At 40.2% G+C, this 12,485-nt stretch overlaps 1 protein-coding gene and 1 pseudogene across 2 annotated transcripts in view; one reads left to right on the top strand and one right to left on the bottom strand.

Annotated features, from left to right (window-relative positions):
• Positions 1 to 12,485, top strand: part of TSR3 (TSR3 ribosome maturation factor) — a 117,258-nt gene that overhangs the window by 11,440 nt on the left and 93,333 nt on the right. The gene's annotated exons all lie outside the window — the stretch shown is intronic.
• On the bottom strand, positions 2,757 to 4,069 carry LOC146796622 (cyclin-A2 pseudogene; annotated as a pseudogene).

Raw genomic sequence — 12,485 nt, 5'->3', positions numbered from 1 at the left:
CCAGAGCTCATTTTATATTTGGGTTTGGATTCTAGCAAGGCTCGGATTTTGCCAACTTTCTACAGATCTGCATACAGGAGATGAAAGTAGTCTGGAAGCGTTGGTTCCCGATCTGGAATGCCCTGTGAGTATGTGCACACAAACGTACTTAAAAAATAAAAAACTTTATTGGATTTTGCACAAGAGAAAAACAATTGCTACAGACTCCTCAGCATCAACATTTTGATACAGGACCCCCCCCCCCCAGGTTCGCTAGAACACATGCACAGCTTCAAGCATCATGTTTGAATACACTTATGTCTGTACACATTACATAGTTTAGACTTCCTCCACTACAGTAGATTCTGCTATTTAATTCAGTCAGAAGGCCAGTCCACAAGATCGTCTGTCAGTTTCTCATCCCTTCTAGTAGCTTTCAAATGTTGCTCGTCGCCACTGCTCATTTAAGTAAATCCTTCTTCCGGGTTTCGTATGGAGTGCTCTAGAGGACATCCAGTGAATTGCTATACGGCACTTGGCCAACACGGTGCCCAGTGTTACCATTTGTACCCGTCTTTTTAATCCTCGGATGGTAGAAAATATGCCTTGCGAGCACTGCTTCAAAGACTTCACCGGTAGACCATTTTTCATTGTTTGTGGTCATGCCGCCACTGCCTGCCAAAATTCTGCTACTCGCGAACATCCCCAAACCATATGTAAAAATCCGCTCCTTGCATGCTACATCTACGGCATGCTGAGATTCTGCCTGGATAAATCCAGTTTAACTTTTAAGGTGTATGATCGGCCATGTGAAGATAATGAAATTGCATTAACTTGAAGCGTGCTTTTGGGAGATGGTTTTATCTTGTTCACATGCTTTTCCGCTAGTCTGCATCTGATAACCGCTCAAGGCCCCCATGCTACCACCTCTCCTGCACATCCACAGTGCTCTTACCCTTGTCAGATACCAGAGCCACATAAAGGGTCTCTAGCAATAGCCTGCAACTGGCCTGGGATAGAAGGACAGTCATTGTCTCTGTTGAAGGGGCTCCTCAGAAAAAGCAGTGGAAATTCTCCCGGGTCTGGGAAATGATTCAAGAGCTGAACTAACTTGCATCTCTACAGGTTTCACCAACTCCTCTCCAATCTCTTTCCAGGCTGTAGAAGATTGAAATTTACTCACGACAAAGGTAAAAAGTAAAGCTTTTTCTGGGGTGGGGAAAAAAGTGTGGGTTGAAAAAATATTTTCACCCTGGAGAAAACAATTAACAAAATCAACAAGTGCATTTGACTTCTCTCACCAAATTTTCGTATCTACAGAAGTAGTATTTAAAGTTGCACAATACTATAGCAACTTGTTTTTTCCAAGATATATATATATATATTTTTTTTTTATACACATTTTATTTTGAAACCAAACAATCAACAATCTTGCTTTCATGCCTTGGTGTGTATTTGCATGTAATCAGGGACCATATACGTAATATTTTCAATGAAAAAATAAAGGTTTACGATTGGTTATAGTAAGGAAAACTTCATATATTTTTTTCTATACAAAACCATCGCAAACTACACAAACGTTAGAAATTTAAAAATTATAGTTATAACTTAAAAGTTAAAATTTGTGCCCGACCCAATCATTATTGTAACTTGTGGACCCTGTACAGAGTGTTGTGAACTTGCTGACCAAAATGCATTAATTATAACTCGCACCTTCTGCATAGTTTCCTAATGGCCAATCATCTCACTCTTATTTGTTATTCCTTATTCTGGTATGTCTGTGTATGTGTAAGATGGTTAGGGTTTGGTTTGTGTGCTGGCCACAGTTTACATTTTTGGGCCCGACAGCATGCTAAGAAAGTAGGTGTTGAAAATGATTTAGGTTTGAAAGGAGTTGAACTAACGTGGATTGGTGAAAGAGGTTTGAAATGGAATCAGTTACTCCCTCTACTTTCATATGTTAGTAAATGTGACCATCCCCATTTTATGGTTATCCACTGTGGTGGCAATGTTATAGGACACCTAACTGGAGTTACATTGGAAATTGAGATGAAGGAGTCCTTTTCAATCTGGATGTCTGTTTCCAAACACATTTTGTGTCCTCAAATATTTATCAGAGACCAAAGGGAAAGTACTAAGATTGAAAAGACTCGAAGACATGAACAAGGCAGTGTCTGCATTTCTTCGTGATAATAAACTGTTTTCCATTTTTCATTGAAATTTAAAATATGGTAGTGCAGCACTTTCTCATCCTGATGGTGTACATTTTTCAGCCTATGGAAACAATACTTTAATTTGAAACCTAAAAACATGGCTCGACAAACGTGTGTGTGTGTACACATACATATTTCGACAACTCTGCTGTAGAAACACGTTACAGAAAGAGTAATAAGCTATATGTCACGTTAAACAATATGTCTGCCTTTTTATTTGACAAGGGCTTTCATTAACCAGGAATGTACTGCATTTGTCAACATTTATTATGAAAATATTAAACATTGATGCATACAGCTTCGGATTAACAATTTGCTATCTGCCTGGTTGTGTTCAACAGACCAGCTGTATAAAAGCTTAGCCAAAGCTAAATATCTAAATTAAATGTACAAAAACAAATTTACACTTAAACTTAATTTAAAAAAGTTGAACAGTTGGTTTCATAATTGTGTAATCTAATCGATCCCGGACTGAAGAGTGATTGTAGGCATTATGAAACAAAAAGTTGAACTCAAAATTAAAATAACTGTGCAACGTGTGCTTGCAGCGTAATATACATAAAAGCTCAGTCCATTAAAATAAAGTGAATGTCTCTGGAGGGTCAGTGAGGGATACTGCATGGTACTTTGCAGATTTGTACTTTAGCCGCACAGACTGCTGTTGATGAGTTGCAGCTCCAAGGAAGGTTCGGTGTAAGTCCACAATGCATGGTTTCAAGTCTTGAAAAGTGTAGCCAGTCAGTTGAACTAGAGGTTCAATCCAAGGTACACAGGAGAGCGTGTAGTTCGCTAAAATGAACGCAGCAGAAGCAAGAACAGATGAAAGATATTTCAGGAAAGAGTCCGCATCTATCAAGGTCAGCTCGCCAAGAAACATACATAAGCTCTCCACTTTAGGACTGACATGCTGGTGCATAAAGTACTGTGTGAAAAACTGTTGTATTGTCGGTGCTGCCAAGTCAAACGATAATACTTTCAGAACCAAGTGTTCCATCTTTAGGACTTGTTTTTTCGTGTAAGTGTCATCTGTGATGTAAACAAACTCGGCAACTTGTGGAGGGTAGATTTCTTCAAACTTTGAGGCTAACAACATAGCAGCAGTTCCAACAAGGTGGAGTTTCCCTCTCAGGACAGACATGGAGGAGAGGAAGCGGTCTATGTAATTCACAGCTAGATACAGAGTCTCATTCTGCAATTTATAATCTTCGCCAACTTCCACCAGCCAGTCAACAAGGATGGCCCTCATATTGTTTGTGATATCTGGCTGTTTCTTCATGTAACCTGCTTTAGGTTTACATTTTATCTCCATCTCCCCGATGTAGGCATGAATATCTGCGGCATAGTCTGGAACGTCATTCGCGTTTACTGGTTTATCTTCACCTTCATGTACCACGGACATATCCAAAGCCATTGGTGAATCGAAGCTCCTGTCCATTGAACATTCTATTGGTATAGGTGCCAGAGGCTTCCTTTGCCCTAGGGAGGTTACTGCGGAAGTTAGTTCCAGAAGGTTCTCCTGCGATGTGCTCTTCTTAAGGGCAGTGGGCCTCTTGCGACTTGCGCCATCAGGCTTGTCCACGTGTATAGTGAAAGCAGGTTGTTTGCTGCCTGCTTTGCCAGCTGCAGCCTTTCCATAGTTCTCATCATTGATGCGTTGAAGGCCAAGTACCTGCTGGTGCTGCTGCCGGCTGCTCCTCTGAGATTGCACCCTGGCCACGCGGTTATTCTGCAACACGCCCAGCACAACGTGTCCGCTGGCGGCGACCAAGTTAGCCCCGTTCTTGCCCAGCTGCACGTTCTCTTGATTCTCATCTCGCATTTCCGAGGCCATTTGCGTGAACATGGTGCGGCAGGCGCAGTTCTTGGGCAGCGAATGCAGAGAGAATAGAGTTAAAGGGGCAAGAGGAAGGTACCAACATACGGATCCCGCACACCGCGGGTACGTAGAAAAGGAAGCGTAGGTCCTGGAGGATCAGGTGCTGTGCATGACGTTAGTGCAGAGTAGCCACTCCCCGGAGCAGCGCGAGCCTGGGATCGGTACGGTGCGGGGGCTCCCCTGCAGCCGGCTCGCTTATTTTGGTGCGCTGCTTAATGCTTGCGTCGGGGAATCTATGAACGCAAATTCCTCCGGCTTCGATCGCTACTTTTAGCTGCTCCTGCACTTTCTCCTTCTTCCTTTCACTAACCAATAATATTGTGTTTCATCATCACCATGCATCGCTTGTTTAAAACTTCTATTGAAGAAGCTTTAGTGGAAAAACTTGTTTTTAGAATTCCCCCCACCCCCCACCTTTGTCTTTGCATCCCATTAACTAATCACCATGAAACTTTTCATCATCGGCCAATGATGAAAAAAGAGTAGGTCTGTACATTTTCACAGAGATTCAGTAAATGATGGCAAAGTTATTAGCAAGCAAAATCTGAGGAGTTCCTGTCTCTGAATCCTAACTATGACTACAGAGTGGCTACAGGCACGCCGTAATATATATATATATATATATATATATATATATATACACACAACTCCGCAATAAAATTAAAATATTATATGTATATATACACACACCATTTCAAATGTTTACATTTTGCAAACCTGTACATGTTTTCATCGTAGAACCACTGTCAATAATGCAAGCTTAGCTTACATCTTGCTGCATTTCCTTAGAGGGCTCACCCTAGTACTATATGTTTTGCCTAATGAATCTTGTATACAATTTCAAAAATTTGTACATATGGATACAAATCTTCCCTTGATGGCAGACAGCTCTCTCTTCTACAACACTACTGTGGTACTATAAGCTAGCAGTCAAAGTGTTTGTGTTGCACAGGGTTGGCCCTGGCCTACTTATCCATTGGACAAAAAGTTTTTTAATCCTTGATCCCAAACAATATGACCTGATTATTTGATCAGTGGCTGAGAACAGCAGTGGTGCCAGGGAGATCCTAATGTACCTCATGTTTCATACTCCCTGTAGTTCCACTGCACTGACATAGAAACAAGTAAAATCTATGAAGTCTTTAAGAAAATCCCATGGCATAGATGTCCAAATACTAAGGTCCCATGATATGGGCTTTTGCTAAAAAAAACCACACTCAGGATTCTTTGCTTTCCCTAAGCTCAGAAATCTTTGTTATGTTTAGCGTTGTGAGTGTCACATTTGAGGCTGTGTACTAAATCCAATCAATATCCATTCTGGTACAGATTGCAGGAGAAGAAGGCTGCAGATACCATAGCCTTGAACTCTTTGTCTTTTTTTATGGATAAGAGTCTCAAGGTAAGAGGGGGCCCTTCCCATTGCAGCACACAATCCATTATGGGAAATTTGGATCCATTGCTTTTTGTTTACAGTAGCAGGTAGTATTCCAGGTGTCTCATGTCTATGTCAGTTAATTACAGACAGTCCACAGCTAGCAGGATCAGTTTTGAATGAAGATGAAATGCAAGTGATTGAAAAATGTAGTTTTATTTAGGAACGGGAGTTGGGTGTACCACTAATGAGTAGGTATTTACTACATTGTGTAATGCTTTTACAACACCCGTTTTAGTCTGATATTAATACCCCAATATGTGTTAGCTTTGTGAGGTTTTGAGCTCTGTTGGGCTTGTCAGCAAACACCGGCTGCTTATGCAGACTTGATGGTGAAAAGTCTGGATTTTGAATTTAAGTGTGGGATTGTGTTTCCAGACTGTAATTAGTAAGATTGTGTGTATTGTTTTCAGTGAGTTACATGCTAGATATATTTGTTTTTATTAGACAGTTTTAGTGTGTTACCAAATTGTGCAATTTTATAGCAAAACAAATGTTTAATAACAATTCTATGTTTGTGATATGCAAGCAATTTCCAATGTATTGTTTGTATTTCTTTCTGTGGAATATCTTTCATATTTTGTTAACAAATTGTGTAATTTGAAACTTTATTGCACCCTCGGTGTAAACCTTATGCTTATGTCATTAGTGGCAAAATAACTTCTACCTTTTTATGAGAAATTTCTCCAGTGGTGAGAATTGCACAGCAACCACATGTATACCAGTTAAACTCCTTTCATGTTCATTGTCTAAACTGACTAATGGACTAATACCCTAGTAGTCTAACCTCTTTGCACAACAAATCTGCTTGGGTATTTCTTTTCAGTGTACATTGTTTTCGTATACTGTTGGTTTACTGCCCTCCTGGCAGAGACTAGATTGTGATTCTAGTTAATGCTCATAATTATGGAAGAAAATCCACTGATGCAGAAGGATATGTTACTTGTAATCGTACTTCTTCATCAGGCATATCTTCTTTGGATTCATAAACGGTCCTCCTTCTCATTATTGATACTAGAACATAGCCGATACCGAACTGAACAAGAAACTAAACTACCATATCGGACACTGGTTGGCAAACTGGTACAATGAGACTTCTGGAAGCTTATAAGTGTCAGTGTCAACATTATTTCCAGTGAGTAGCTTCTGTCTAAACCATTTTATTCTTAATGTTTCCCTCTGTGAGTTAAAATGAATTTTTTCACTGGCTAAGGATTTTTAATAGCAGTTTTTGATTTTGTTTCGGTTCATATTATGTTTTTTAAAAAGAACCACAAGCTGTCTGGATAGGTTTGTTTTCTGTATACAAAATGCCAAAAAAACAGAACCGTCCCCGTTTGTGTGATCTGAAATCCCATGTATAGTAGACCTATTTTATTGTTTATGAATTGAAAGAAGATGCCTATGATGGAGAACAGAATCCAGTTAAAGGTACCTTTTTTCTGAGTTGTTCAGCAAAGCAAATTGCTTGTACTTAGCAACTCTTTATGGAATTTACCTCCGATGTGGATTGAGATTGCTGTCAGGTTGGTATTGTAGTCAGCAAATCTGAACTCCTGACCACAGCAATAAGTCACAAGAGTTTAATTTATTTTTTGAAGTCTCACTGAACTACATGCTTGACAGATAGTGAAGATATTTACTACTGAACACTAAAACAAGTGTTTGCTTTCTTTTTAAACTTAGGTTGCCGAAGCAGAGGTGACAAATGTGTTCTGTGCTGGTCAACATCACATCTCCTACTGGACTGTGGTTTCAAGCTTGCCAAAGCCTCTTGAGTTGACTCATCAATTGTAATGACTGCTTGTAGCATCACTAAAAAGTTCTGCACCTTTATCAGTCGAGCGTGCGGAGAACACTAAGAATACCTGCCTGTTTCTAGTGATTAATTTAACAAAGGAAGTATTAATATGCTCAAACTACTTTAGTTTCACCTCCTGTACGACCTCCGTTGTAATTGGGTTTTTTGTGATGTATCAAAGACTGCTTCTGAAATTCCTGGTTAGTACATAATCGAACAGGTTCGAAGTTTTAGAAACTTCCTTTACACAGTAGTGACAGCAAATATGTGAATGATGGTCAGCACCATTTTGAGTTTTTGAGAAATCAAAGAAAATTTCTTTGCACTCACCACAGAATACAGATCTTTCATCACTGATAACTAAGGCGTTTCTGAACTCGTTTTGTTACGGAATCCTTTGTGAATACATATACTACTTTGTTTTCTTGTTGAAACAAATTGCAGAATTTAAACGTTATCTTTTGTAAACTGACTGGCAGACTTTGCTCTCTTTCTTAGAGGATCTATATTGTATTTCTAAACATTGTCTATTCTGCCTGTTTGTGTCTTCCCCCATGTTTTCTTTTATAAAGAACTCAAACACACCTACTTAAAGGAACATTTTCTAAACCTAGTCCGCTAAATCCGAAAAACAGCATGCTTAGAATCTGCAAGCTCTAAAGCTTTGGAACACCCCCTTACAAAACGGAAAAGTGGGCAGATGGACAGCACAGGTTTATTTAAAGAATAATCATAAAAAAAATTACCATCTTTGTAAACCAGTCAAACTAGTCCCTCTCCCAGAGTGCAGTGACTGTTAAAAGACCGTTGGTTCCCTTTTTTGGTCTGTGGGGTGGACCCTCTAAACTTAATAAAAATACACCATTTTTAAAAAAGTGAATGTTGAATACACAGGTTTAAAAAAAAAAAAATGTTTAAACCTGATAGCAGCATTCAACCGTTTTAGATTATTATTTGTATTAAACATCTTCTGCACTGCCTTCATCTCCTTGTTTTCGCACCCTTTAATTGATCTCCTCTTAGGTTAGTAAAAGAAAACTGGGGCACAAGAAGTAGAATGTTACACAATAGATCCAGTTTGAAGACAACCAGTGCATTTTCCCCAGACTACTCACTACCGGCATCTTCATCATTGTCCTCGAAAATGAGCCGCTCCACATCGAGACACTCTGCATTGGGGCATACTCTGTCACGGGGTTCACCAACTAATAGAGTTCTGCTATTAATGGCAAGAGCTAGGCTGTCGAGGACCTGGACATCAAGAAGGTCCTCTCAGTCTTCTGAAAGTACCTACCAGAACAAACCTTTGTACTTTGTGGCTCCCAAAAAACCTGTACTTAAGAAATATATTTCAAGGAGTACACCACAAAAAAGTCCTCAAAAACGGAAACTAGGATACACCATCAACACTTTAATACCTGCAGCGAGTAAAGTGACAATCAAACGTCTGATCAAAAAATATAAGCCTCTGTCATATCTACAACCACATGCAGTTATTGATTCAACTGTGAGAAAAAACTACCTAGCTTCTATTTCCACTATGTATCCTCCCAAAAATGACAGCAGAAAGATTAATGAAATCGGTCGAGAAATATGTCAAACATCATGTTTGAGCATGAGAGCTGCAAATACCACTGCAGACCTGGGAAGATATCAAAGATCTTTGTGGGAAACTGTGAAGAAATACATTGATTATCTTCCTATTGAAAAACGGGAAGACTTCCAGAAGATCATTAATGAAGGTCTTCTTGTATCAAACCATATCATCAGTGCTGCAGGAGATACCTTTGACCTCTCGGCTTTCGGCTATTGCCAAGGAAAATCCATGCAGCGCTTTTCAAGGCTCAGAATAAACAACTCAAAGCCATGTGCTCAGCAGAAGCCTATAGCCCTTCCTTTCAGTAGTAACACACTCTTTGGATCCAAATTGGATAGTGAGATTCATCACATACAGGCTGAAGCTGACTCCTCGAAGGTAGTTGATCAGAATAAAAATACAGTACACCATGCGTCTTTGTAGATCCTCTAGCATGCCCACCTGACCCTCCTTAAGAATCCCCAGCAACACATACCAAGAGAGCTCTCCATCAATGGCAAAAAGACGCCAACAACAAGGAATCAGAAAAAGAGAACATTTCCGTTTTGGACCTAAATAAGTGAAACAAGTGTAGGAAAAAGACAAATTCATGCTCTTTACATTATAAAAGATTATTCTGCGGCAGTTACAGGGAATGGGATTTGCGCTGTGTAGCTTTGATCTGGCCTAACTGCTGAAGATACCAGTAGTGGCATTGCACTGCAGAAAGAACATTTATTCTATTTTACCCATATCTATTTGACAAGCTGCTTATTTTCTAGGACACAGATCAGGGTCAGAGAAAGGATGATCCTTTGGAAAAGAGATTATGATCTATTATGAAGGACTCGTCTTGACATATTTTGTCTTTCCATAGCTTTCTGGCCACTTGCATATTGATTTTCCCCTATGCACAAGTGCATATGACTCCCACCCCCGTTTGTCAGTTCTAGTATTCAGTGAGGTTTTCAATAATACGTCCTTACACTCCCATTTTAATGTGCTCCATTGGAATCCAAGAAGTACACATAATAAAACACCTTCTTGATGATAAGTATAAGGTGGTTTCTAATTCACTGGCATTTTCCTACCAATCAGTACGCCTTTCATAACTTTAGTTAAATAGCAAATTTTCTAGTATTTGCCGCAATCATTAGATTAAATTAGAAAATACCGAATATCTTCTAGTTAATATCTAGAGAAAAGTGAACTGTCAGTATTTAATTTGTAGTTCTTTATGAAAAGTTCAAGTATTTGACCACGTTATTGTTCTTTGATCCTAAATGTTTGTATTAGTTTTGTAGTGGAAGTTTATTTGTGTTGCTTTTGCGTACAACGCCAATCAAAAAGAGCTGGATGGATATATATTTTTTTTTTAATGGAGCGTGCCGCTAAAAAATGGCTAGAACATTATGGTAGTTCTACACAGAAAGTGAGTAGAATGACAAATCCATTATAAGTGGTGCCCAAGGTCATAGAGTGGCGGCTTTTAGAAACCTGTTTACAGTTCAAGGGATAAAAAAAACTTAGATGCCCAGAAATGTTTAGTTTTCAATTATATGTATGTAAAACTGCACATTACAAAAAGGTGTATAAAATCTTTATGGAAATATGTCATTTATATGTTTGTCTGTAAATATCGAATAAAATTGCATTAGCAGAAGCCGTGTAGCTGCTTTAATAATCAATTTAAAATGCCCCTCTCTCCTTCTTAGAAGATTGTCTGGCCTTGTATGAGGGCCTCTTTGAGGCACTTATGGGCATGCAACACATGCACAAACTGTGTCTCCGTTGTTTGTGCTTCTCTGGAGTGATGTTAACCCAGAAATGTTTTGTTTTCAATTATAAGGATCGTATTGTACAAGCCTTGGTTGTCTCTCTTTTTTCTTTTTTTTCTTTCTTTAATCTGTGTATTGCGTTTCACTTAATCAAATACACATTAAACTTAGGTTGATGATCCCAGAGGAGCGGCATTATAGCATGCAGTATAATGTACAATAATTCGCTTTTATCAGTTGTACTGCACAGTCTAGGGTCCTGGCAAAATGGCCTTGTGGCACTCCCATCAGAAGCCTATGAGTATCACCGAAATCCGTCGCTCTCAAGTTATACCTTGGGCTTTCCTCTTTGGGCTCCATATTTAAAACATTTTTGGGGGACATCTTCGTTCTATGTAAACTGCCTTCTCTGCCCGCATGCACCAGTCTATGTTACATGTATCTTATTGTAGGAAGTGTTTTGCATCCCCTCAATTTGACTATATCCCTTTTAGCCACCGTGAATGCTGTGCTGCAGAACAGTTGCAAAAACAACAGTTGATGGACAGAATGCAGAACAATGTCATGCATTCACCCCAGTACAGAGATCTCAGGGGTGAAACCCCGAAACCGGTCCTAGGATGCTTGTTTCCAGTCCAGGGAGGACCTGGCTTGGCAGTTCGGGCTGGACTGTTCCCATGAGGCACAGGGTCAAGACTGATTTGCATATGTCGGGGTTCAAACTGGAATGGCATGGTGAGCAAAAAAAACGATGGATTTAGGCCCAGATCTCTGTACTGGGGTGAACGTATGACATCGTTCTGCATTCTGTCCATCAACTGCTGTTTTTGCATTTGTCACCACGAGTGGGACGGGTATGCTCAGACGTGAGTCCCGTGCTCTCCATGCCACTGGAATCAAGCTATCCTGGCTGAAGAGGGGTGAAACCCCGAAACCGTTCCTAGGATGCTTGGTTCCAGTCCAGGGAGGACCTGGCTTGGCAGTTCGGGCTGGACTGTTCCCATGAGGCACAGGGTCAAGACTGATTTGCATATGGCTGGGTTCAAACTGGAATGGCATGGTGAGCAAAAAAACTATGGATTTAGGCCCAGATCACTGTACGGGGGTGAATGTATGACATTGTTCTGCATTCTGTCCATCAACTGTTGTTTTTGCGTGCTGCAGAACAGTAGCATGTATCTTGGCATTGTTTGCTCACCCCACATGCCCATGGCTACCACTCGTGGGTTTAGGTCAATGTCTTCCTCCATGACCTCTCTGAGTCTTTGTTTTATACCTCTTAGGTGTCCTTGTTTAGTGGACATAGCCATATGGTGTAAAGTAGGGTACCAACTATATTGCAATCCCAGAGGCATATCTCCGTGCCCATCCCACCCATTTTCAGTAATCTTGTTCTGGTAAAGTATGTCCAGTGGAAGATCTTGGGTTTTAGTTGTATCAGTCGGAACCCAGCTCTAACAGCCACCTCTCTTGGGTACCTCCATGCCTCCTCCCAGTGGGCATTCTCCAGAATCGCCAATTCCTGTTCCTATCTGACCCTAAGATGTGTCTGGGGATGTCTACTACTGCTTAGAAATGTGGTGTATATCTGAGACATTGCGTGGCGACATAGAGATGCCATCAGGACCCTGTGCTTGAAGGGAAATTTGTCTGCAATACAGTGCATGTTTTCGTTGTAGGTATTTAAAGTTTTGTGTACCAGCCAATTAATACTAGTCTTATAAATCTGAGATGGACAGCAAAACCCCCAGGCCCAAACCCATTGCCCCGCATCAAGAAGCCATGGTGATCTGACTTTAGTTCATCTGTTTCACAGATAGCTAACACATT

Source organism: Triturus cristatus, chromosome 10, assembly GCF_964204655.1.
Source record: "Triturus cristatus chromosome 10, aTriCri1.1, whole genome shotgun sequence".
NCBI classification, from domain to species: domain Eukaryota; kingdom Metazoa; phylum Chordata; class Amphibia; order Caudata; family Salamandridae; genus Triturus; species Triturus cristatus.
Note: the sequence above shows the minus strand (reverse complement) of the source record. Positions and strands in the feature narration are given on the sequence as shown.